This window comes from Saccoglossus kowalevskii, chromosome 18, assembly GCF_978046115.1.
Source record: "Saccoglossus kowalevskii chromosome 18, keSacKowa6.1, whole genome shotgun sequence".
NCBI classification, from domain to species: domain Eukaryota; kingdom Metazoa; phylum Hemichordata; class Enteropneusta; family Harrimaniidae; genus Saccoglossus; species Saccoglossus kowalevskii.
In genome coordinates, this window is record NC_140658.1 from 23439111 (window position 1) to 23451821 (window position 12711).

At 38.1% G+C, this 12711-nt stretch overlaps 1 pseudogene; it reads left to right on the plus strand.

The window, feature by feature from the left end:
• The first annotated feature begins 8111 nt into the window (after positions 1-8111).
• LOC144347226 (uncharacterized) lies at positions 8112-12333 on the plus strand (annotated as a pseudogene).
• Positions 12334-12711: the final 378 nt, after the last annotated feature.

Consider the following 12711-nt stretch of genomic DNA (forward strand, 5'->3'; position numbering starts at 1 on the left):
ATTGCAGCAAGAGGAACATCCTTACTGGAGAGCAATTTTCGGGATATCAATGGGATTATTGCAGGTTGCATTATCGCCATCTCTGATGCATTTGGCCTGTGGTGTATCAAGGTTGATTATTCTCCGGCACAAGTCTTACTTGTAAAATCATTAGCAATGATAGCAATAATGATTCCATTTCTCATTTACAAGATAATTAACATCATAAAACTCGAACGGAAAGATACTGTATTGAACATTGCTAAAAGCATTTGTGAAAACGCAGGAACCTTATTGTTTTTATATGGTATGGATGCAATAGGAATGGGCGATACTACCTTAATTGCAGTTGGCTCAATGCCAATATTTACACCTCTATTGTATTTTCATACAAGAGAAGTGTAGATTTCATAAATTAGTTTAGTGATAAATATTGCAGGAATTATTTTAATATCTCACCCTGACTTCATCTTTGGCAATGGCACAAGTTCATCCCCACGCATAGGGTATGTATATGCCCTTTTAACAGGAATCTTTTTTTCCATTACCACTGTATGTTCTCGAGCAATGTCCGACGGTTTATCTCTCTTAATAGTAATATTCTATAATGGTCTATGGGGTACTATACTTACGTTAATACTTGTAACCCCAACAAGTAATCATCGAATATATTCATTGATACCAGACTATGGTATCAATATGGTTTCTTGCATATCTATACTCGTTTAACAGAGCTTTACAAGTGCAGAGTGCTGCAAAAACCGCGATTTTATTTAACATTAGTCTTATTGTCAGCTTCTTTGCTGATATCATTGTATTTCATAAAAATGTAGTGAGTTTAGAAGGGTACAACTCACAACAGTGGGAAAGGAAGCATCCACCTCTTCAGAGAAGGGGGTCCTCTCCTTGGAGCAGATCGCCTTACGCGTCCTCTTCTGTATTCCCCACACCCCCTCAGGCTCTGGCTGACCAGGCATCGCTTCCTGCGTCTCACCAAGCAGAGTGCCCCCACTTGTGACTCTGTGAGGGGAGCGGACTCCAGTGTTGGTACTCCTGTACAGGTTGGTACACAACCCTCTTATGGGGTGCAGCTACCACTCCCCCAGCAGGGGAGGGGAGAGCTTTGTCATCTCTCGCCCCACTTTGTTGGAACAGTCACAGGATATCTAACCAACCGGAGCCTAGCTGCCCCTTACTAGTATGCAGTTAAGGTCGCAGCTTGTGAACCGGGCAATGATGGCCGCAAAACTTTTGTTTTGTAAGGGGCCAGTGGTAATCTCAGCCCCCGGATGGGAGAGTTGCCTTTTGACCCATTCTCATCAGCGCTTTCCTCTCCCATAGCCTGCTCCACGGGTTCCCTGTCCCAATCCCAGTACCCATACCTTCGTCAAGGCAGGTAGTGCAGATCGGGATGGCCATGTTGCATGGACATTTGACCGGCACCAGTGCCTGCAAGTGCATCAGGCTTTACGGACAGAACTTAGACCCATCTATTTTATAGAATGGGTTTCTTTGGCGTTAGAACGTCAGCTCAACTTGCTAAGTTCTGGCCGTCTGAGTGCTTAGCAACGAACCTCGATCATCGGGCAGAGAGTCGCAATGTGTGATGGCTGGTTAACAGATGTGTTGAACGGTTAATTGGTGGTTGCTGATGATCAGCATATCCAATTGAAGCAATCAATGTACCTAGTCCTTCTGGTCAACAGTTCAAATAAAAACCGCAAGGTGGCTCAGGTAGTAAGTCCTATGCTCGGGCAACAACCAGCGAGGATCAAAGCCCACATGGTCTCCTTTGAAGGGGCAGAAGAAGACTAGTAGCGGGAAGCGTCAGAAAAAGCCATGAAGTCTCTTTGAAGGTTTCAACGTCTGCCTGGACATAGATTGTGGTATGACTCCGGGTCTCCCTCCCCAGAGTCCTCGAACTCAGTCTCCCCTTCTTCGTCCTCCCATACTCCCTTCTCAGGAGCGATGCAACTCCCTTGCAGAGCTCGACAGCCAACTCCGATCGTGGAGTGTTGTAATGTGATTTGTTTTTAAAATTGTCACTTAACATAGAAACATAAATAGGAATAAATGTAGAAACAACTAAATTCGAGATTTTTGTTCACCTTTTTTCGTTGATGTTGTTGAATATTATGAGTGTAAACATCGATACGACATGTTACGATAACGTTCAAACAAGCATATCCGTTGCACAACACTGTCTATAGTCCGTGGTGAAAGAACAAACACTTAAATGGCAGAAAAAAAATGTTTCAGTGATGAACGACCACGACACTCTTATTAAAAAAAACACTGAGAAAAACTTGAAATCTAAATAATATAGCGAAAACTATCATGTAACGGCCACGAGAACGTCATAAATAGTCTCGCTGGAGGTCAAATTTTAAGCCTGGAAGTAAATTAAGATAAAATTCAGTGTCGCAACTGTCCATACGAACTTGGAGTTGATAAGTGTCCAGCACAGGGTAAAAATGTGGTAAGCTCCGGGAACGAGTATTCAAACATACAACAGTCAGTGAAAGCCATCGCTACATGTGATTCACTTTTATTTACTCAGACGACATAACAAGTGTACGAACTTTAGAAACTGAAGCTGGACAGCAAGGAAGCACAAGACTGGTCACAAAGTTGTGATATGTTTATGTATAGATTTTAAATTAGATAGTCGCGGGTTGATATTATTCCAGAGTCAGTATATATATATATATATATATATCATCCGCAAACCACATCCTCAAACCATGCTAAGTAAATACGGCCCACTACTATAACTTTTGAAGTACTATAGCAATCACATGATCAAGCCTGTTGGGCAGATACAGTTAGAAGTAAAGCTTAATATATCTAATACAAATGGCAGTTATAAGTAGCCAACCTATTCCTATTACATTTCAAGTTGTAAAATATACTACTGTAGCGATTTTTGGCAGAGATACATGTGATAGTATTTGTCTTTAAAAAGGGTGTGCACAATACAACCTAGCGTTACTGTACTAAATATGCCTCAGGTCAACACTAAATCAAGTCCCGTAGTTAGTCACAGAGCATGCAAAGAGGTACGAGAATTATTTGGGCACAATAGGGGTCTGTTTAAGGGGTTAGATGTTATTCAAGTTGACTCAACTGTTCCCCCAGTGCAACTACCACCAATTCACACCCCGACAAAATACGCTATTAAGTTGAAACTAAGTTGAAACAGATGGTTAAATTGAATGTAGTTGAACCAGTCACTGAACCTACTGAATGGTTAGTCAGATTACCACGGTAATTACAAAAATGGCCAAATTCGTGTATGTCTCGATCCCGCGAGAATCAAATAAGCGATTTGTCGTCAGCACTTTTCAACTACCATGCTGTAAGACATACGCTAAGGTATTCTCAAAAGTTGATGCAACCTCGGGTTATTGGCAACTCTGGTTGAGTGAAATAGTTCGAAATTGGCTACATTCAACACACCCTTTTGGAGATACACATTCAAACATATGCCATTCGGAATTAGTTCGGCAGGGGAAATTTGTCAGAGAGCAATGGTTGAGGAATTTGGCACTCTTGAAGGGTTTTAAGTTATGGTAGATAACATGTTGTTGTATGGAGATAATGTAATGTTCAACATGATAAATGCTTCGCTCAATATCTGAGAAGGGTACAAGGTCAGAAATGCGAGGTTTTCAGGCCACCGGTAAACAAGTAACGAACTGAAACTTATTGCAGGGAGAATTATAGCTCTTACATGAATGCCTAAACTAAGAAACAAATCAGAACTCCAAATTTTTCTTGACTCTTGGAAATGTACTTGGTAAAGATAAGAGTGGTCCTGGAAAGGTACGCATGATGTAGCATATAACAAATTAATTACGACGCTAAAAAACCTGTCACGGCTTCAACTGATACTAGTAACAAAGGATTGGACGCTATGATTAGCCAAGATTCACAACCAGTCGCATATGCATCACGGAGGTTCAATAATGCTGAAACGAATTATGCACCCATAGAAAAGGAAATCAACGGAATTCTTTTTGAGCTAAAAACTATAGTGGAGACAGATCATAAAACACTAGTTGGAATATTCAAAAAATCGCTGCACAAACTTAGCCCTCGTTTACAACGCATGCGCATGACTGTCCTTAGATACAACTTAGAATTCATATACAAACCAGGGAAGAAAATGTTTGTATCTGATGTGTTATGTCGAGCCCCATTAATGGATGCTCCTCCACAAGTCAATGAAGACAACGATGTTCTAAGTATTATAAATCAAATGCACATTTCTGACCAGAAACTAGCTATGTTGCGTGAGAAAACCGCGGTTTTTCAGGATGGTCAAAGTGTAGGGCACATATTCCGGATGATGCTAAGCCTTTTTTCATACATTTCGCGATGAAATCACCTATTCTAATGCCTATTGTTTCGCAACAATCAAGTGGTAATTCCTTCAAGTATGCATTAAAAACTACACGTAAGCCACAAAGAAATAGTAAATCAAAACAAAGTCAAAGTTCTGTGAAAACTGAAGCGGTTAATGAAAAAAAAGTGGCCAAGATATGTACATGTCATTGTTAGAATATCGGAACACCCCCTTAGTTGTTAGAATCAAAACCTACAACTGCTGAAAACCTGGTCAAACCTTAGATTGTTCCAAAGGCCAAGCAATGCAAGCAGAAATACTACTATAATAACACAGCCAGCCATAACATTTGCCAATAGTTTTCTGTAAGATTTGGAAATGTGATTATGGAGTAGTAAAGAAAACATTGCAACAGCCTAGAAGTGTGCTTGTTGAAACTACATCAGGACACATGTACCCTGCTTGATGACTGAAACCCATCTGAAACAATTGCTAACCCCATTTCCGACTTAAGTGATGAAAAGGGTTCAACATAAATTATGAAGTAGCACAAGTGTAGGAAACATTCCAACTAAAACAAAATATGAACATGTTAAGGTTCGCAAAACATTACTACTGGTATTGGTAGAGTGTCAAAAGGGGAACCCCAGTTAAAAAGTCAATGTTTTCTTTCGCAAATGACTGTTAACTGTTATGAGTTATTTGTTTTAATGGTTCTTGCACTGTAATATTAAAATAAACCACCACTTTTACACTGCAAAAGATCACATGAATTCCACGCGTCGAATTATAACCAAGTTTATTTTGATTCCAAAGAAAATGTTATTTAAAACAGTTCTCAGTGAGTTTTTTCTTTGATCTTCAAGTTGTTGTAAGAAATAAAATACTGTCTGTGACTTAGTGGGTACAGTTCGATGACTGATTTTAAGTATTGTGAGCACCATTCAAAACCGTAAATAAATTCATAAATGATAAGAAACAAGTGAAAAGGGGCATGTGGTGTATGTTACATTGAAACTATGTACTTTGCATGGTATACTATTTATGTAATAATCTCCGCCAAAGTTCAGATTAAGAAAATAAAGTTACCCAGTAGTCACTGGCGGACAAGACAACATGGCGGCTGAATCATTTTACACGCACAACACACTGCAGTTGACAAGTATCACTGTTGTATTTTTAAAGCTAAAGCATATTGAAATATTAAAAATCGTTTTTAATGTGCATGATATTCAACTCTATATTCATACTAATGAAATGATAAAAGTTTAAACATTTTTGATATCAACATACAGTCACGGATTTAAATACAGATAAATACTGGAACAATGATGTAGTGTTACAAATAAATACAATATTTCATTAATCTACAATCGCCCAACCAAATTCCTTTACTCAATTGCGTACAGTTGAGCATTACTTAATACATTCAAGTTGTATTGTGATATTCTCCGGCTCAATATTGCCGACGAGAAATTCATAAGACATTCATCTATCTGTCGTACAGTGTTTACTGTGATTATGATTATTATGGTGATGATATATGATGATAAATAATAAATGTAATATAAATGTCATCACTGGATTACAAAAATGTAAAATCGGCCCACAGATGCCTTTGCCAAAGTATAACTAAATGAGAGACACTACAATTAAGGTATCCGAAATATGGAGATTGTAATGACGAAGAAAATACCTCCATAAAATACACTGATGCCAGGAGAATACTAAACATACATAACATAATATGTGTTTATGGCTTTTTATCTAGTCCTATTGAATGTTGCTGTGGCTTTAGTATAAGTGTTGTTTCTTCATTTTTGTTTTGTTTGGTCTCATAGCAGGTAACCAGGAAAACAACAATAGAACTGAAAATGATAAGTGCTGCACCAATTACTTCTAAATTCACTACATGTTTATGAAATACAATGATATCACCAATGAAGCTGACAATAAGACTAATGTTAAGTAGAATGCTGGTTTTACCAGCACTCTGCACTTGTAAAGCTCTGTTAAATGAGTATAGGTATGCAAGAAACCATATTACCATTCCTACCATATATGGGATAGTAATAGGATAGTATGGTATCAATGAATACATTCGATGATTACTTGTTGGGACTACCAGTATCAACGTAAGTACAGTACCCAATACACCGTTATAGAATATTACAACTATGAGAGACAAGTCATTGGACATTGCTCTCGAACATACAGTGCCAGTGGAAAGAAAGAGTCCTGCTAGAATGGAATACACATACCCTATGCTTGAAGACGGGTTTGTGCCATTGCCAAAAATAAAGTCAGGTTGGGATATTAAAATAATTCCTGCAACATTTATCACCAAGCCAATACAGTCATGGAATCTAAACTTCTCTTGTATGAAAATACAGGCAAACAGAGGGGAAAATATTGGAAGTGAGCCAGTTGCAATTGAAGTAGCATCACCCATTCCAATTGCATTCATACCATAATAGAAAAATATGTCTCCTGCATTTTCACAAATGCTTTTTACAATGTTCAATACAGTATCTTTCCGTTTCAGTTTCAAAATATCAATTCTCTTATAGATTAGCAATGGAATCATTATTGCCATCATTACTAATGATTTTACAAGTAAGACTTGTGCCGGGGAATAACCAAACTTAATACACAATAGAGCAAATGCATCAGAGATGGCGAGACTGCAACCTGACAGTAATCCCATTGATATTCCGACGATTGCCTTCCAGTAATGATTTTCCGCGTGCTGCAGTGGTTCGCTTTCTTTACTTGCAGCATTTTGTTGATTGCCACTGGCTTGCAACTTAAACTGATGATGCTCATTCGGTGATTTGGCACCTTGTCCCATTTGATTCATTTTGGTTTATACTGCGGCTGTTGTTGATCTGTTGTATCTGTTGTATCTGTTGAAACAAATAAGATGCTATTAGTCATGGAAACCACACCTGAGTAGGCATGTTATTTTGTATATCTCGATACACTGCGAATACACGTTTAACCTCGGCCACATTTTCCTCTGAAACCCCAAGACATCAGAAATTTCAGATGTAGAATGTGAATTAGCAGTGAGGACTTCGTAATACAATACAATACAGATGTCAGGGTAAAATTTTCTTCTGTCTCTGTATCTCGTCTGCTTGAGGTACCGGACCGGGAAAGTCACTTAAGCTTAACAGTCAAATAGACGCACACAACGAAATACGTTTCAATAGCTCGTCGTTAGCCACATCGAGAACGCCTCAAGGCAAACTGCCTCGTGGGGTCTCTGCCCAACACTGACCAAGACTCCCTCGCTCTCTGTGACAAAGGACTTAGACTGTTTATTACATATCAAAACTTAACCAATTACAGAAAAGTTAAAAGACTCCAAGGCGTGGCCTTCACACATTCAACTTGCACAATCAAACTAAGTACTGGACACGTCATATTTTTTGATTAATCGCTCACTATATTAGTAACTGAGAATACCAACTGTCAGAAATAGCCATTCACTAGTAATCAGCTAAATAAGTCGATCAACAGATACGCGAAAACTAATTCATTACACAGATGTAGTCGTGGTAACAGGGCTTATTTACCTGACAAGCATCATTTCAATTGCGTTGTGTACGCAACATAGACTAATAGATAACCCACCAAGGGGACGAAACTCGGCTTCTGTTTATTCGACACTTGCTGATGGCAATCCACTTGTGCTCATAAGTATAGTTGGAGAATATTTATATTCGGTGTACATGCTGTGAATATAAATTTCAAGAGAATCACCGATGCCGTTGTTAAGATGACTGGTGTGGACTACAGCCTTAGCCATGTATGCTGAAACACAAAAACACTAGAGTTGATATGTCTCCCAGCATCTTCCTACAAGCACTAGATTCTGTTTCCAATAGTGCTCAAGATATTTATGCAATTTCAAGAAGTTCGTTACATTCCTCTTTACATTTGAAATAAGTGTTTCTATATTAAGTGGGAATAGAATAGTGGACTTCTTCAATACCGCATTGAGGTTAACGTTCGGAATATATTTTTATGTTTGTTATTGGACAGGTCACGTTGTTTACTTTTGCCAGTTCAGTTCTACAACAGTTTTCCTGACCAAGTGTATTATTGCGACAATCTTCGTGTTATTTTCGTATTAAAACAGATTGTAGTCATACAATAAATGTACATGTACCCATTAATGGTGCTAAACGTAGGTATGTCGTTGTTGAACTTCAATGACATTAGAATTCATAAACCAATTCACCACCAAATGTTAAAGTTGAAGCGCTCAATTAAAATACATACATTTTTTTACATTGAAGGTGAAAACAGAATTTTATATAGCTGACCAATTTCGTAAAAAAGTTCATTTTTACACCCCCCCCCCCAATCGTGACCCGTACTTAGAAACGTATTACCCTAGTTAATGATGATGTCACTGATTTCAGTCGTTACCATAACAAAGTCTGAGATAACCTTAGCAAACCAGAAAGAGAAGCCCTTGTCGATCTGGCGAAGAGACAAGATATTGTCATCAAGCTATTGCGATCATGGATACAATTTTTTTTTATTTCTGAAGCCAATAACACTAAACACTAAACATTACAAAAAATTAAAATCAGATCCGACCAACAAAATCAACAAACTTATTAGGGGAGCTAACGAAAATGAACTGGTTGAAAATAATATCACCAACCCAAGTCCTGGTAAAATCTATATGCTAACTGAAATCCACAACGAGGGGTCGCACTTCAGACCAATCATTTCAACTATTAACCACCCTACACAAAAAATACCAGAATTTGTTGACCACTATTTACAGCATTTGGTAACATCCTTTGAACCACATATAAAAGACACTACACATTTCTTACACAAACTAAACAACTTAGGTCAGATTCCTAAGCATTTGGGCACCTTTGATGTGACGTCCCTTTATACCAATACCCATTGAAGAAGGTATTCTTGCGTGCCAGGAAGTCCTTGACCGCAGACCAGTTAAAACTTCATCGACCATAATACGTTCCCTCACATTAAGTCTCAATAATTTCACATTTAATGGTAACAACTATTTGCAGATATTTGGCACTGCTATGGGCCAAAAAAGGCACCGAGTTATGCCAATATCTTTATGGGTAAACTTAAACCAATCTATTATCACTAGCACCAATTGCAAGCTTTCCCATTCATTATTCTCGTTTCATATACGACTTTTTCACAATTTTACTACTAATCAGACTGATATTAACCAATTTCATCAGTTCATCAATACGTTTCATGACACTATAAAATTCACAGTAGAATATTTACAATCAGTCATTTAATTTCTTGATGTTAAAGTTCACATAGACCAGGCAGGCAATATTAATACCTGCAAAAAAACTCGACTCTCCCACCTGGTTCCACAAACTGCGGCTCCAAGAGGGGTTGCACTGTTTGTAAATTTTCACATAATACTACCATTTTCCATAGCACCACAAATAACAAAGTATATACCATAAAGCACCCCATCACTTGCACAACTAGAAATGTCATTTATCTCATCACTTGCAAACGGTTTTAAAAAACAATATGTTGGCGAAACAAAGACTGAGCTCAGAACCAGATTTAATAACCACCTATCGACAGTGAGACACAACCAGGACACATCAGTAGCCATGCACTTTAATAAAACCAACCATGACATATTTCATTTATTGGCATAATATAAATTAACAAAACAGACGACCACCTTAGAAGAAAACTTGAGTCCATATGGATAGACAAATTGACTACACACACCCCTGGGCATCAACATCTGCCAGTGAGGGAGAATTTATCTAACAGCGCCATGGATGAATATATCGCCTTTGAACTTAGAAAGTTAAAGTATCCATCTCTGCGATCGAATCGAAGCAACATTTCACCCATCCACTCATGAATAATCAATGACATCATGAATAATTAATAGCAGTCAAATGCCTGTAGATGCGTCCAGTCGGGATTTCTTTAGCGGTCAGATAATATTATTCAGTATTCAGTATTATTCAGAAAGAGACGAGCAGCATTGAGGTCGAGCAGATCAAGCGTGTACATACTCTTGGATTAGAGTAAACGTGCGGGAGGATTTACTATAATAGCCATACCATATTTTAGACGGTTTCGATAAACGTAACCGCGGTTGAAATATGCAGGTGAGGCAGAGGGAAACTGAAACCTTGCTGTTTGCGCGTGTAAGGTAGATTTACTTTACCGGACGTAACGAGGTCGAACCGGAGCAAAAACGTGGCGACAAACTTCAGCCGACTTGGTTTCCAGGGGTGACTCACATCACGAAAACGCTGTGCCATACGATAGCTGACACTAGAACGACCAGGGAGTAAGTTCCCAATCAGGAGTTCAATGGTGACGTTATCTGTGGTATACCATACTTTTGGTGGATCGTCCAACATGCAGCCCCAGGCCACGATTTCTTGTCCAATTTATAAGGAAACATATGTAAATCAAGATGGTCGAAAGCAAAAACATTGTGGGAAACTACCACATCAGGTGCTATACATCATTGTTATACAACGAATAACCTCAAGACAACAGGAATGTTATGCAAACTAACAGAAATGCATAAACGAGTTTGTTGACTCGTCTAACCAAGTTCACCAAAGTTTATTAACCTCAAGTTCATACAGAGTGCTGGAATCACCTCGGCCTAAGACATTCAAGTTCGTATCACAGCAGAATCGCATCTGACGTCATCCTGATTATCGGAAATCGTAAAGTCTTCGGTACCATAGTATTTGGAGACAAATCTCACCCCAGAGAATCATTTCATTTTCATAGCATATGTATAAATGTCATGAAAGCCGTCTTAATAGAAATTCATTATTATTTAAATTGTAGCCAGTAATTATATCTGTACATAGAATGAGGGAATTGTATCTACTGTTTCAATTAATTTGTACAGAGATGAACCAACACCAATCTCTGACAGGGATTTATATACAAGGTTAAATGTTCATCAGTACAAACAGATGGAACAACCTTCAAATACAAGGAATACCAGTAACCAGAATTAATGATACCGGCGTCATAGTGGCTAAACATTTTATTTTATTTTTATTTAGCCGGTATTCATCTAATTGAGGATGCATATTAACCACTTATATAATAATCTCTCGTCAACAGGACATTACAGCCTCAGAAATGAGGGACGGCATATTACAAACTTCAGTTGAGCCATAGAAACCACTGCTCTTTGTGATAGGAACAACTGGATCTTGTACGTGTACTGAAGATAGAAACAGCACATGGGTCCGTCTGCTTTTACGTCCCCGTCAAAAAAGAAGGTATTTCTCCCAAATGCGAAGGTACTCTTTGTTTTTGGACTGCTGAATGTGCAGTCGATGGACGCACTGATCTTTCTTGCCATACCACATGGAGCCCAATAAATATAATCATCTGTACGACTAGTTTCCATGCTGGAGTTGGGGGTGGTTATCGGCTGGTATGTATTTTAAGAAATATACAAAGGATGAAGTCGCTATCAAGCAAATATTTTTAAACTGAAAAAAAACTAACGAAAAAAATATTAAATAAAATCTATGAAGAACTACTCAAATTGACTCTATTCACGAACAATTAACAGTTATACAGAAGGAATGGCACAGTTGGAAGCGTGGTTAATAGAGAATTTGTATGAATACGGATTAGTAAAAATATAATCAAGTACCTGGCACAAAAGCGAATGTCATATTACGGAGCCGAATCACATCGACGTTAATGCGACTGGGGATATTGGCAGCGAAGACGTGACTGAGAGTATTGGAATCAAAGAAGCGACTGAAAATATTGGTAGCGAAGAAGTGGCTGAGAATATTGGAAGCGAAGAAGCGGCTGAGAATATTGGCAGCGAAGACCAGAAAATGCGTGTCTTCCAACAAATTTCTTCACCGAGTTTGTTGTCATCACATTCTCCAGAGTCTAACCAAGAAATTGAAACTGCTAGTATCGAGAATATATTTAATACAATGGTTTTGATAACTTAATCTTGACTTTATAATTGTAAAAAGACAAATTAAGGTGGAGCAGATTGTTTAATTTCACACAGTGACTAGTGAATTCAGAAATAAAGGTAACATTATTGCTGTTGAAGCGCTTACTTATTTGAGAATATCGATACATAGTGGAGGTCGTTTCGATTCCGTATTGCGATTGTGCAATCTAATTAGTTCATAAACAGTATGTTTATAGAGATATCAATACCAGTGTGTCAGAATATAACTTGTATTTTTGTAAATACGAGCATCAAAATAGAGAATAGCAAACCCAACCGTATATGGAAGAACACAATGCAAATGAGTGACTGACAAAAAAAGATAAATTTATATAGACCTCGCGGTATACTTTTAAGAATGTCACGTGTT